At 35.5% G+C, this 15,506-nt stretch overlaps 1 non-coding gene across 1 annotated transcript; it reads left to right on the top strand.

Annotated features, from left to right (window-relative positions):
• Positions 1-8,423: 8,423 nt before the first annotated feature.
• On the top strand, positions 8,424-8,534 carry LOC128279645 (small nucleolar RNA R71). The gene has a single exon (XR_008269844.1). It is a non-coding gene; the product is annotated as a small nucleolar RNA R71 (small nucleolar RNA).
• The last annotated feature ends 6,972 nt before the right edge of the window (positions 8,535-15,506 follow it).

Below are 15,506 nucleotides of genomic sequence, written 5' to 3'. Positions count from 1 at the left end.
TTTGATGATGTTACTATGATGATGGAAGTTGTGTCATATGTGTATGTATAAGAAAGTCGAGTCAGAGGTCCTACAACCCCTCCCCCTTACCAAAGTGGTACTTATAATGGAATTTCATGAGATTTGTATTGAATAAGTTTCGGTTGAGAACCCAAAGAGTTCGGTGATAGAATAATTATAAGTATGATTAGAGATTGAAAATGAGCTGATAAGTAAAGTCGAGCGAAAGTATCGATTGATATAAAGATTATTGGAATTATGCATTGTCCGAGTTAGAGAAGGAATTCTCTTTGGTAAATCGAATTACTCAAGTGCAAGGTCGAGAAAAGTGTAAATCGAAATTTATTCAGAATCGACATTCTTTAGTGAATGATTTAATATGAAATTTGTGACGGCAGAACTAGTTGGGGAAATGATATTTCAAATGTGAATTATCCGAGTGTGACAGTTATGACCGGATGATTTAGCGATCTCTTTTGAGATGTTCTATGTGTTCACCCGTTCTCAGAAATATTTCTATGGCTATTGATCTTCTGAAGAAATTCTTGTTATATGGGAATGTCTTCTAATTTGGTGTTGGATGAAAGCATTGGTAGTCTGACTGGTTTATAATTTATATTGCTCTATTTCATCGGGTATTCTATTTCATTTTGTCTGATAAGAATTGATGAGAGAATTCATATGATATTATGATTCTGTTTCTTCTACTTGATGCTTCATCTGATATATATGTATGGGAAGATATATTGATCTTGTTATATTTGATTTCAGTGGGATTAAATAATGTTTTCTTTTGGACTTTCTTTCTTTGAAGAATTATCAGGGTATTCTGTATTTTCTCTATGAATTTGGTTTTCGATTCTCGGCATAGTATCGTATCTTGGGTTTCTTTATCCGGATCTCTTTATTCGGATTTCTTTATTCGGTTTCTCTATCTTGGATTTCTTTATTCGGTTTTCTTGTTATCTTTGTTCCATAATTTGTCAATTATGACTCATGTTCAAGTCGTTCTTCACTCGTGATAATCATGTCAAATATGACTATACTTCTAATTTGATCTTGGTAATGTGGTGATTTTAGTATTGGGATTTTTCTAATTTACGTGTAAGGATTTGACATCGATAAAGGCATAGGTGATAAAAGCGCGAGTTTTAGTCGGTATGGTAAATTATTTATTTGAAAGATTTCATGTGACAATTATGTCGGATTATTTTTCCCAAGTTTGATAATAGAATTTCATTTTGTACAGATCAAAGAGTAAATAGTTTGAACGAGAAGTCTATATTTATTAGAAAGAGTTGAATATTAGTTTAAGTCACTACGAATGATAAGGTTTCCATATTGTGAAAGCTGAAAAGTTTATTACATGTTGACAGAGTTCGGATAGATGAGAATATTGGTAACCGAAGCGTCTGAACTAGACTAGTCTACATTGAGCAAAGACTTCCTGACTTTCAGTAATGTATTGTTGTATGAATTGTGATGTGTTTCAAGACAGTGAGGTAATGTGATAGTTTAGAGCATCCGATGTTACATAAAATCGGAGTTGTTAAAGGGGTTAAAGCCGAGCATTGGGATCTATCAAAATTATCCTTGTCAATGTTGATATTGGGATGGAAATGAGAAGGATTATTCTTGAGGCCATATCGAATTATTTCTATGGCGGAAAGAGGAAAATGTGATGTATCTTATTGTTAAATGTTTGGCGAGATCTATAAATCACATGTATTGAATGAATTCCTACTCATCGATTCATGGAATTTCGGTCTCTTTGATTGTTGGATTTCTTGGAATTCGGTCTCCATTAAATCAAGTTGAGATCCGGTTTTATGTCATGATATCATGGGAAATTGAGAAGGGTTGAAAATTTAAGAACGGTTGAGAGTTGAGGCGTAAGCTTTTAGATCATATGAGAAATTGAAGAGATGTATTGGAGGTGCAGTCTAAGTGCAAGTTCTTGCACCAAATATGAGATTAAAAGTGAAGACCACTTTTTCGGTAAGATTTTCGGGAAGAAAATCCACGAAGGGGGATAGTTGTAATATCCTCGATTTTGGGCCTAGTCGGAATAGTGGTTTCGTGACCACAAAATCCGATATAGAAATAATTATTTTATGATTATTTTAAGGTCTATGATATGATTGCATGATTGTGTGAAAATTTCGTGAAGAAATTTTATGCATAAAGTGCTTAATTTGAAATTTGGGACTAAATTGAATAAATTGCAAAACTTGTGTTCTAGAAGTATTTTGCATAAAATTGAATTAGATTATTAATTAGAGGTCCTTAAAGAGTAATTTTACCAATTTCTAAGTCTATGGACAAAAAATTGGACATGGATGGAATTTTGGAAAGTTTAGTAGTAAGGGCATTTTGGTCATTTAGGGTAAAATGAATTAAAATACAAAATTAAAAGCCAATTTTGCTCATCTTCAACCCCATGGCCGAATATAGCAAGGAGAAACCATGGCTAGGGTTTTCAAGCTTCCAAGCTCGATTGTAAGTCCGTTCTAGCCTCGCTTTTAATGATTTTTACGTTTTGGAGTCCCTAGCTCGATTTAGCTTATGCTAGCAATAATTTAACCTAGGGTTTATATTTGGAAAAATACCCATAGGTGAAATTTGTGTATTTTGGTGTTTTATGATAGAATATGAGGTTTTAAATTATGTTAGACAACTTGTGCTACTCGGTTTTAAGTGAAAACGAGCAAAAGGGCTTAATCGGTAAAAATACCTAATAGTCATAAGTACATGTTAGAGTGAGAATTTGATGTTGCCATAGAAGGAAAAATGATCAGCATGTCATAAAACATAAGAAAATAGGCTGAATTTTAATTTACGAGCTTTGGGGCAAAAGTGTAAATATGCAAAAGTTTAGGGCAAAATTGTAATTTTTCCAAAATATGATTTTGGGTCAATTTGAATAATGTGAGTCCTAATTAGACTATATTTTAAATGATAGAGCAAGGAAACTTGAAATTGGGCTAAAATGGGGAAAATACCAAGTTGTGGACGAAATGGTAAAATAGCCATTTTCGCATACGAGGTAAGTTCATATGTAAATGTTGGTAACATAGTTATTATTTTAAATGTTTTAATGTTTTTTAAATGATATGATAATTATTATGAAATATTATACTTGTGATAATTGTTTGATAATATGTCAAATTATGTGATATACTTGGAAAATATGAAATACTACCGAGTATCGAGATCGGCATTCGTAGAAGATGGTTGAGACACATGATTGGGAAAAAGGTCCGTTGAACCTTAGGAATGGATTAGGATACAAGTGACATGTCACTGGGATATTTGGGCATCCGAACTCGTTGAGTTGAGTCCGAGTTCACTTATGGATGCGAGCGTCCGAACTCGTTGAGTTGAGTCCGAGTTCGTGAGATGTAACTAGGCATCCGAACTCGTTGAGTTGAGTCCGAGTTCACTTATGGATGCGAACGCCCGAGCTCGTTGAGTTGAATCCGAGTTCACTTATGGGCGGGTTACATGGTAGCTTGGCTACATATGTGGCACTTATGTGCAAACTTTCCATGTATCCCAATTATATTCCGATGTGTTCAACGGGTAAAGTTCTACTCAAATGGAGGAATACTCAAGATGAAAGGGACGTATTGGTAAGTGTTGTGAAATGGATACTTTGAACAGGTATGTACTTAACCTCGGGTTGAAAACTCAATATAACAACAATATGGTAAGATGATAAATGAAAAGGTGATATGAATGTCTTGGTGATGATTATGCAAATGATGTTTTATGTTTGCTTATATGGTTATGTTACTTGCTATTTGCATGTGAGCTTACTAAGCATTTATGCTTACTCCTCCTTTTCATTCCTTGTAGTGTTGACAAGCCAGCTCGGAAATCGGAAACGGTCGGAGGCACGCCACACTATCCGTATACCATCTTGGCATAATGGCTTGTATATTTTGAGTATGGCATGTATAGCATTATAATCATTTTGTATATATGGTCTTATGATATGGTTATTGAGTGGTATGGAAATAGAAATGCTTGGTAATGATTAGCCATTGGAATGGCTAATCATGATCATATTTGGTATTATGTATGTCAAATTGCTAGCTAATCCATGGAAACCATGAAATAGGTAAAATTTACCATAAAATAGATTCAGACAGCAGCAGTGACGTGAGTTTAAAAATCACTAAAAATAGTAGAAATGGAATTAAATAATGAATAAGTTATGGAATCGAAGCTTGATGAGTCTATTTTCATATGGAATAAGCGAAACAGGTATATGAGCTATATTTTATGAGATGTTTAAATTTTTGTGAAACAGGGCCAGAGCGATTTCTGGATCCCCTGTTCTGACTTTGGAAATTCACCATAAATTTTAAAAAGATAATTAGAAATCACACTTTATATGTACAGATTCCTTATTGAGTCTAGTTTTATTAGAGACAAACGGCAATGTCATTGAAGCTCTGTACAGGGAGATATCTGATTCGTAATACACAGAGGTCAGAGTAGTTGAACCCTGAAACATGGGAGAATTTAACTAATAAACTGTACTAATTGGTCCAACCAAAAATTCTAGAAAAAAATTAGTAGATATATATATGAGTCTAGTTTCAGGAAAAATTTACGGAATTGGATTTCGAGTTTCTTAACTCGAGATATGATTTTTAAAGCGACTGTGATGCAGTTAGCCAGCTTGTCTGGAAATTTTTAAAATGAATTGTATGAGCTGTTTAATTAATGAATTAAGTCCGTTAACACCTCGTGTTCGACTCCGGAAACGGTCTCGGGTTCGGGGTGTTACTCGAGGTCCTTCCAGCACTTTGAGGGAGAGTAGTTGATGTGGCGATGGAGAGTATCGAGTTTATTGTTGTCCATGAACTCCTCCATGTACAGCCCAAGTGTAATTCTGAACTCCGGTACGCTCAACTGGTGCACTAGACCACCAAGGCAGAACTGGACCATTCCAGGATCGTCGAAGTTTGTCATGACTACTTGAAGATAGAAAGTCGAGTAGAGTTCCATTGTGAGCTTGAGGTATGTCGGCTCGATGATCTCAAAGAAGAGCCTCCATGGTTCAGTCGTCAAGAGGGCTCAGACCACGTCAGCCATCTAAATTTGTTCAAGTGCGGCCCAGTCAATGCAGCGGCCCACACCTAGGGGTCGGGCCCGTAATATTTGAAATAGCTCTTCCTGAGGTTCTAAGAGGAACTGAAGAAAAGGGTGCTTGATCTCCGTGGTAAGACCCGAGGATGACGCTGCTCCTTTCCTTTTTTTGAAAGCGGGAACAGCGATTTTTTTACCACGATTCAACATAATGTATCTGCAAAACAAATGAAAAATATAACATAAAATAACTAATTCAAGAGGTTTTTATGAATGTAGTTAAGTTAACCAATCCAACCAACTGAACAATACGCAGCAGTTTAATCTAGATGATAGAAGATTATATAGCAAATGACGTAAGAAAAACATGATTATTGTCAACATGAAATGAATGAAATAGACTCTATGGGAACAAAAGAAAGAATCAATGTACCAGAAAGTATTGACTAATAATGGCAAAGACTAAAAGCATATTTCTTTAGTGAGAACTATGAATATTCATAAAAAATTAGCCAAATAACACCTTAAGAATCAGAAAATTAGTAAAAGAGATGAAGAAAATAGAGAGAAAAGAGTGAACAAATTCAGTATGTTGATGGAGGAAGGAGTTTGGAGTGTCTGGGGTCGACGCACGGGCGTGGCAGAGAGGGCCTGTGACAGGAGATCAGTGGCTAGAGTTGGGTTTTGAAGAAGAGGATAATGAATAGTGAGGGTTTTATATAGATTTTGGGGTACATGGCCGTGGGGCACGCCCGTGTGCCCTAATTGTTTGCCTGTATGTTTCGCAATATTTTTAAATTTGGGCGCATTCGAGACTCGCACACGCCCATGCTCTTTAGGTATATTGGTGCCCACTGTCGTGTCGCACGACCGTGTCCTACTTCGTTCGCTTCTCCCATGCCCGTGTTCTAATGCGCACGCCCGTGTTGTTTTATCAGTCTTGAGCACGGGTGGTGGGCACAGGTGTGTCACGCGCCCGTGCTAAATTCTCAATTTCAACTACGGTTTCTCGACACAGGCTTGACGCACACCCGTATTGTTTTGACAGACCGCTTACGGCCACGTCGCATGGTCGTGGCGACTTGTCCCATCCTGTGTTTGAGGAAAATTTTTCCCTATTTTCACACGGCCGAATCGCACGACCGTGTCTCCTCTCGTAGTGTGGGCACGGCCTAAGGCACGCTCGTGTACCCTGTCGTGTGGATTAAAGAACCTGTGTTTCAATAACTCAGTTAGTGATTAGATGTTAAAACTAAAATTTTTAATGAAGTTAACATCGTTAGGGCTCGGGTTGCCTCCCGAGAAGCGTTTATTTATAGTCTAAGCTCGACTTATCTTTTTGGTATATGGTCATGGTGGTGCAAGGAGTTTACACACCTCATCCCTGCTTTCAATTTTATCAACATAAGGTTTAAGACGAGTACTGTTTACCTTAAAAGTGTCGAATTTGGGATGAATTACCTCGACTATACCATACGGGAAAGTACTGAGTACCGTAAGAGGGATTTCTCTGTTAGGTTTAGAATTGGCAATGCGAGGGTCTGCTGCATCTAGTAGTACATTGTCTCTAACCTTAAGTTGATTTGGTGTGACGTTGAGATCGTCATGGCGTGAGTTTGGTTTATCGTGTGTCCTCGATTTATGTGTCCGTCATTCATCTAGTTCCTCAATTTGTAGCCTTCGTTCTTTATAGATAGGTCCTTTGTTGTTGCTTGAACATGGCTCATGTAGGTTCTTCAAACTTATTTCCTGCAAAGTAGGTTGCACCACATGGTCAGTTTTAGTAGAATGATTTATACAACCACCTTCAAGTTTTGATGTGTTACTCGTATTACGAGCTTGAAGGGTGATTGTTTCGTCTCCCACACGAAGTGTGAGTTCACCTGTGGCAACATCAATAATTGTTTTAGCGGTTGCTAAAAAGTGCCTCCCTAAAATTAAAGGAACGTTACTATCCTCCTTTATGTCTAGAACAAACGAAATCAACTGCGAATATAAATAGGTCAATTTTAACGGGTACATATTCAATAATCCCCCTAGGAAATCTGATTGTTTTATCGGCTAATTGAATACTCATCCTAGTTTGTTTGGGTTTCGCAAGACCTAGTTGCTTAAACATTTTGTAAGGCATAACATTGATACTAGCCCCTAAATCAGCCAAAGTATTATTAACATCTAAGCTACCAATTAGACAGGGAATCGTAAAATTCCTTGGCTCTTTTAATCTGTTGGCCAGCTTAGTATGTAGTATGGCTGAGCAAACCACATTTAGCTCTACATGCGACGCCTCATCCAACTTCTGCTTATTTATTAAAAGCTCCTTTAAGAATTTGACTGCGTTTGGCATCTATGAAGAGCTTCAATAAACGGTAAGCTAATATGTAACTTCTTTAATAATTTAAGGAATTTACAGAATTGTTCGTCTGTACGGTCTTTCCTTGTCGCATTGGGGTATGGCACACGAGTTTGTAGTCTTTACTTACCGATTTCTGGTCATTGTAGTCCACCTCACCTTTTCCTTTACTTACCACAGTTTCTTGCCTTGGTTTTGGTTCAGGTGCAATTAACCCTTACTCATCTTGAATGGTAATTGCATTGAGTTGCTCTATTGGGTTAGGTTCAGTGTTACTCGGCAGGCTACCTTGTGGTCGTTCAGATATCAATTTAGCAAGCTGACCTATCTGAGTTTCGAGTCCTTGGATTGACTCTTGTTGATTTTAAAATGCTGTCTTGGTATTCTTAAAATAAGTTTCTGACACCAAAATAAATTTTGTTACCATCTCCTCAAGGTTCGACTTTTTCTCTTGTTGGTAGGGTAGTTGTTGGAAGCCTGGAGGTGGTGGTCTCTGATTCCCTTGGACTCCCTATGAGAAATTTGGGTGGTTCCTCCAACCTGTATTGTAAGTATTACTATAAGGATTATTTTGAGATCGAGGATTATTACCCATGTAATTTAACTGCTCGTTCTCCATGTTGTGGCCATAGGGTGAGTATTCTGAATTGCTGGATCCACTTCCATTTTTTCGCACTGAATTACTGGGTGAACTTGCGAAGAACCGAGAAAGCCGTCAATTTTTCTATTCAAAAGTTCTACCTGATTATAGAGCATGGTGACTGAATAGACGTTAAAAACGCCAGCTATTTTTGTTGGTTTTTTCCTCATGACTTGCCACTTATAATTATTCAATGACATCTCTTCTATAAATTCATAAGCATCCTCAAGTGTCTTATTATTGATAGTTCCAACAGCGGCTGCGTCGATCATCTGTCAAGTCGAAGGATTCAGGCCATCATGAAACGTTTGAACCTGTAGCCAGAGTGGTAACCCATGGTGAGGGCATTTTCTTAACAGATCGTTGTATCTCTCTCATGCATCGTAGAGTGTCTCTAAATCCATCTGCACAAAATAGGAGATATCGTTATATAATTGGGCTGCTTTAGCAGGCAGAAAATATTTTAATAAAATATTTTCGGTCATTTGTTCCCGAGTAGTGATTGACCCTCGTGGTAACGAGTTCAACCATTGTTTATCCTTATTCCTTAACGAAAAGGGAAACAACCGAAGGTGAATGGCATCATCAGAAACGCCATTGATTTTAAAAGTGTCGCAAAACTCTAAAAAATTTTCCAGGTGAGTGTTGGGATCCTCGTTCTGTAAACCATCAAACTGAACAAATTGCTGTATCATTTGAATTGTGTTAGGTTTCAGTTCAAAATTATTTGTAGCAACAGTAGGCCTAACTATGCTCGATTCAGTTCCTGTTAAAGAAGGTTTAGCATAATCATACATAGTACGTGAGCAGGATTCTGATTAGTAGCAATTGCAGGAGGTAGCAGATTTTCTTGGTTTTTAGCCATCTCCTCGGTTGTGGTTGAAGTATCGTCCTCTTACTTTTCCTCTGTGTATCATAAGCTTCACCTTATTTCTCTTCGATTTCTGTGAACTGTGTGATCGATCTCACTATCAAATAGTAATGGTCCTGACGGGTTTCTTCTTGTCACACCAGGAACAAATAAACGTAAAATTAGAAAAGAAAATAAAAATTTAAATTGAAAATAAAGTAGAATGGCTAAAGTAATAAAAATTTAGTGTTCCTAATATCCTAGTTCCCCGGCAACAGTGCCAAAAACTTGATACGTTATATTCGCGACAGGATTTAAAAAATTTATAAGTAATTGTTCTTAAAACTAACTATTATCACGATGAAGGCAAGTGTCCCTATCGAATAGTAGTATAGCTTTAGCAAGACCGGATTGTCGAACCCAAAGGAACCAGGGGTACTAGTAATTACTTTCTTTTTATTATCTAGCCTAAAAATTAAGGGATTTGTTTATCTAAACTAATTAACTAAACTAATAGTGCACAGAGAGAAATTGGGGAAAAGCTTTTGGGAAAATTCGATTGATAAAGACAATACCCAAGGAAAAATCCACCTAGACTTCACTTGTTATTTGACTCTGAATCAGACGATTTATTCATTTGACTTGACTCGTAGAAATCCCTAAGTTATATTATTATCTCTCTCGAGACTAATAACGTATAACCCTAGGTTGATTAATTGAAATCTCTTTCTAATTAACACCATAGTGTTGCATTAACTCGATCTATGGATCCCCTTATTAGGTTTTACCCTAATCCGACAAAATCTTATCACCCTATCTCTAGGTGTGCAATCAACTCCGCTTAATTACTACAAATTTACTCTTAGACAAGGTCTATTCCTCCTCTGAATAAGAGGATTAACTTGAATCAATATTTTGGAATATTAAAACAAGAATTAAGAACACATAATTAAGAACAAGTCAAATATTTATCGTACAATTCAGATAATAATAACAAGATCTGTCTTAGGTTTCATTCCCCTTAGGTATTTAGGGGGTTTAGTTCATACTTATGAAAGAAAACATCTCACAAGAATAAAGATAAAAAAACATAAATAAAACCCCAAACCCTTGAATGGAAATTGAAGGGAGATCTTTAGTTTTGACGATGAATCCGACTTCTGAGATGGATCAATCGTCTTCCCTTGAGTAATTCCTTACCTTCTCCTCTCTGTGTCTCTTCTAAGTGCCTCATCCAGTGTTTAAATAGGCTTTAGAATGCCTAAGAGCCCTCAAAAGTGGCCTTTTCTGAATAGGGCTATACTTTGGCTTGGCAGAGACACGCCCGTGTGACAGGCACGTGTGCGATTACTCCAGCCCGTGGTCAAGGCTGTTGAATAGGCACGGGCATGTAGTCTACCCGTGTAAGTTATGCTTCGATCCTGCCAAATGGACACGACCGTGTGCCTCGCCCGTGTGAGGAAGTCCAGGCTTTGTTGATTTCTCACGTGGGTCCATTTTCTCCGTTTTCGGCCCGTTTCTCGCTCTTTTTATTCTCCTATGCTCACTTAAGTATAAAACATGAAATTAAGAATTAGGAGCATCAAATTCTCCAAATGCAAGGAGAAATCTTCCATAAATGTGCTAAGCATGGGATAAAAATATGTATAAATTAAGGTTTATCAGTGAGAGATCCTACTGCACTAGAATATGAAACATGTGACATGTAGTCAATCTCATCATCTAATTGCAGAGACAAAATCTATGAAAATCTAAAGTGGGCTACTAATAGAGTACTAACAGACTTGGCATTCTATATACTGAACTTGCAAAGAACTTTCTCAATGTACCCATTCTGACTTAGGTATAATTTACATGCTTTTCTATCTTTGAAAATCTCCATCCCAAGTGTCTTTTTTGCTGCTCCCAAATCTTTCATCTTGAACTCTTTACTAAGTTGGGCTTTCACCTTTCTTATCTTTCATTTATCTTGAGTTGCTATCAACATGTCATCAACATAAAGAAGTAGATATACAAAAGAACCATCACTATTTTTCTTAAAATAAACACAATTGTTAAAGTTGCTTCTTTAGAAATCATGAGTATCATAAAAGAATCAAACTTCTTGTACCACTGCCTTGGTGTCTGTTTCAAGTCATAAAGGGACTTTTTCAGCAAATATACATAATCCTCATTTTTTTGAGACAGTAAAACTCTCTGGTTATTGCAAGTAAATATCTTCCTCAAGTTCTCCATGCAAGAACGATGTTTTTACATCTAACTACTCAAGTTCCAAATCATACATGGCCATAATACCAAGCAAGGCTCGAATCGAAATATGCTTCACAATTGGAGAAACACATCTATGAAGTCTACACCTGAAATCTGACTGTAACCTGTTGCAACTAACCTTGCTTTATATATGGGTTCTTCAACTCCTAAAGTCCTTTCTTTATTCTTGAAAACCCATTTATAGTAAACAATCTTTTTACCTTTAGAAAGCTTCACTAGGTCCAATGTTCTATTCTCATGGAGTGATTCCATCTCTTTTTGCATAACAATCATCGAATTTCTTTAATATTCACAGCTAACTGCCTCGGAATAAGTAGATGGCTCTTGATTTGCATCTATATATTCAGCCACATTTAAAGCATAAGCGCTAGATCAGCCTCGGCAAACCACTTTGGAGGTTGAATTTCTCTTCTAGGTTTGTTCTTGGCAATAGAATATTGTAGTAAAGAAGAAATTCTACTCTGAGTGTCTGTACTAACTTGAGAAGTAGGCTCTATTATAAATCATGGATCAATCTAATGCTCCACCTACTTTTGCTAGTTTTTGTTGGAAGAATCTTTAAGAGTTAAGTTAGGCAGCATAGCAGTTTTTATAAAAAATAACATCTCTGCTAATCACAACTTTTCTATTTTTAGGACACCATAACTTATACCCGTTAACACTAGCCTTATAACCAAGAAAAACACATTTAATGGATCTAGTTTCCAATTTCCCATTATCAACATGAGCTTACATGAAACACCCAAAAATCTTCAAATCAGAATAATCAGCAAGATTACCAGACCATACCTCTTATGGAGTCTTTTTTTTTCAATGGCAACGGATGAAAATCGATTAATAAAAAAACATGCAGTAGAGGTCGTTTTAGCCCAAAACGACTTTGGCAAACAAGCATTCGACAACATACATCAAACATTTTTCATGATTGTTTTATTCATCCGTTCTGCAATGCTATTTTGCTGTAGAGTATGACGAGCTGTCAAGTGTCTCACTTATATGTCCTAGATGCATATGCCAAAGTCTAGTAACATCATCATCTGACAAGAGAAAGTGACTACTACATCGCCAGTAACAATAGAACCTTGCATAACTTATAACTTGGCAGTCTTTCTCTACCCTTTCATCACAACGAGGGAACCCTTGCTAATATTCAGAACCTCACTTTCAGTTGTGTAATTTGCCTTTTTTAATCAAGATTACTCAACGCAATCAAATTCCTCTTCAATTTTGGTACATGTCATATGCCACTAAGTGTTTTGATGACTCCATCGAACATCTTAATTTTGATCGTGCCAATACTTGTGATTTTACATTAATTATATTTCCTATCAAAACAACACTTTCAGACATTGTTTCATATATTGTAAACCAATCTCGATTAGAACTTATATAGAAGGTGCAACTAGAATCGAGGATCCACTCCTTACTCACTTTAAAGTTGTCGGCAGAAGCAACTAGAAGTTCATAATCACTGTAGTCTTTTACAACAGCAGCTTCACTAGATTGTTTTGGTTGTTTTCCCTTCTGATTCGTAACCTCCCTTTTGATCTTGTTCTGCAACTTATAGCACTCAAACTTAATGTTCCCTTTCTTCTTGTAGAAGTTACAGGTTTTACCTCTATTTGAATATCTTAATCTACCCCTAGATTTACTACGAGGATGTCGTTCATGTGTCTTCCAATAATTATTATTAGTATTTTGTTCTTATCTCTCATGAACAATGAGATCCTCTCCTTGAGAGTCGAATCCAACCATAAGATGTTTCATTTTGTCATACGAGGTTAAGGAAGCATAAATTTCATCAACTGTGAGAGATTCGCGACTATACAAAATTGTATCTTTAAAGGTCAAATAAGACGATGACAACGAACAAAGTAGAATTAAACCTAAATATTATTTATCCTACTAAACCTCTATGGCCTCTAGGTCTAAAAGAATTTCTTTAAACATAGCTAAGTGACAATGCACAGGCACATCTTCCAAACGATAAGCATAAAGATGCTGCTTCATATGTAGCTTGCTAGTAAGGGTTTTCGACATGCATAACTGCTCTAGCTTTTTCCATAATGCAGCATCGATCTTCTCCTTCATCACTTCTTGTAGAATTTCATTTGAAAGGTGCAGATGTAATTGCATTAAAGCCTTTTGATCTTTACATTTCTTCTCTTCCTTCATCAATGTCGAAGGCATCTTCTATCCCTATAGGGCATCCTCCAAATCCATCTGTGTAAGAAATCCCTACATCTTTATCTTCTACAACGCAAATCTGGTGTTGCGATCCAACAGTGAAATATCATACTTTAATGTCGCCATTACTTTGATCGAGATAAGCAACCCGAAAAGCTCTGATATAGTTGTAAAAAACTGAACGTCGATAATGACAATAGAATGATCGCAAAACAATAAAAAAAGAAAACAAAAACACACATAATTTTATGTAGAAACCTTTCGGGAAAAACCACGGGTAGAGGAGAAGAAAATTCGCTAATGTCAAATTCGAATCATACAAGAGGAGTTTCAACTACTTCTATTTATAGGTTGAAAAACCTTATTCTAATTAATGTCAAATAGAAGGAGTAAAGTTCTATACGGATTCTACTTGTACAATCAATATCAAATAGAAAAAGTGTACTTCTATATGGATTCCATGTAACAACCCAATTTTAGTGAAATCAGAATAGTGGTTTTGAGACCACAAATCCAAGTTTAAAAAATGAAATTATTTAAATTTAATAAAATAATAGGTATTATGATAGGAATATTGCATGAAAATTTTTATAGAAAATTTTTATCAAATATGTGTCTAATTGCAAAAAGGACTAAACTTAATAAAATGTCAAAGTTGAGTTCTAGTAGTTATAAGGATTAAACAGCTATAGAATTAAAAGTGAGAAGTCCTTATATGGAAATTAGACCATTGATCTAAAATATGTAGATATTTTTAGTGAGTCATCCATGGAAAAATTGAAAAAGGTTAAGGATTAAATTGGAAATTGAATTAAATAAAGTATGATAAGTGATTAAATAGAATTAAACCCATTTTATATCATCTTCTTCTTTATAAAATACATGGAAACCCTAGGAGAGAGAAAGGAAATTTCTCAAGCTTGATTTGGTAAGTTCTATGTCCTGTTTTTAGTAATTTTTATATTTTTGAGATCAGAAAAGCTTAGTTTCTTTATTTGGGTGATTAAATTGAAAGAAAACCAAAGTTTAAAAAAATTACCCATGGATGAATATGCTGTAAAATGAAAGTTTTTTTTATAGAAAATGAAAGATTATTGTTAGATAAACCACTTTTATAAAGTGATTTTTAGTGAAAGCATGTGTAGGGATTAAATTGCAAAGTAGTGAAATCCTTGAAAAAATTCTAAAATTTATGAAGTACATGTGCTGTAAAAGTTATATTGGAATTTTGAATAAGCTTGGAATAAGGAGTAAATTTCATGAATTTCAATTTCCGAGCCTAGGGACGAAATTGGAATTAATTAAAAGTTTATGGGCAAGATGGTATTTTTTCCTAAAATGTGAAATGGGCTTGATTGAATGTAAAAATCATGAATTGATGATTAAATTTATTTATATAGATCCGGAAGTGTCGAACAAAGAAAAAAATCGAGGGAAAAAAAGTTTCAGATTATTAAATACGATCAATTGTCAAGGTAAGTTAATATAACTAAATTAAGCATGTAAATGTGATGAATTGATTGTTGAGTTATGTGTATCATAATTTATAATTGGTATGTACATGAAATAAACCAATATTAATTTGTGATTTACATGTAAATGATGAAATATTACATGAATCCGTTTGAATATTGATTTTTGATTGGACAAGTAATTACAATGAATATGAGATCTTGCATATGTTGCAATAAAGGTTGTCCCTAAAAGATAATCTTTTGATCTCATTATGAAAAGGAAATGTATCCCGAAAGGGTAATACTTGAAAAGGACTTATGTACCCAAATGGTACAACTTGAAAAGGTTATGTACACTTTGTGTGTACACTTGGAAAAGGTTAGGTATACTTAGTGTATACTATATGAAAAGGAAAGGTATACTTTGTGTGTACCACTTGGAAAGGAATGTACACCTCAAGTGTACAACTAGAAAAGAAAAGGTACATCGGAAATTCAATAATTCAGCGGTAACGACATACATAGTGATATAAAGAGAAATGGTATGATGAGCTCATCTATGCATTTTAATATTTTTGAAACTAATCAATTGGTTGAATGATTGTTTATAGGCCTTGTTTTCTAATAGAATAAGTTAATGGACATATTACT

This window comes from Gossypium arboreum, chromosome 8, assembly GCF_025698485.1.
Source record: "Gossypium arboreum isolate Shixiya-1 chromosome 8, ASM2569848v2, whole genome shotgun sequence".
NCBI lineage: Eukaryota > Viridiplantae > Streptophyta > Magnoliopsida > Malvales > Malvaceae > Gossypium > Gossypium arboreum.
This window is presented reverse-complemented; position numbering and strand designations above follow the sequence as displayed.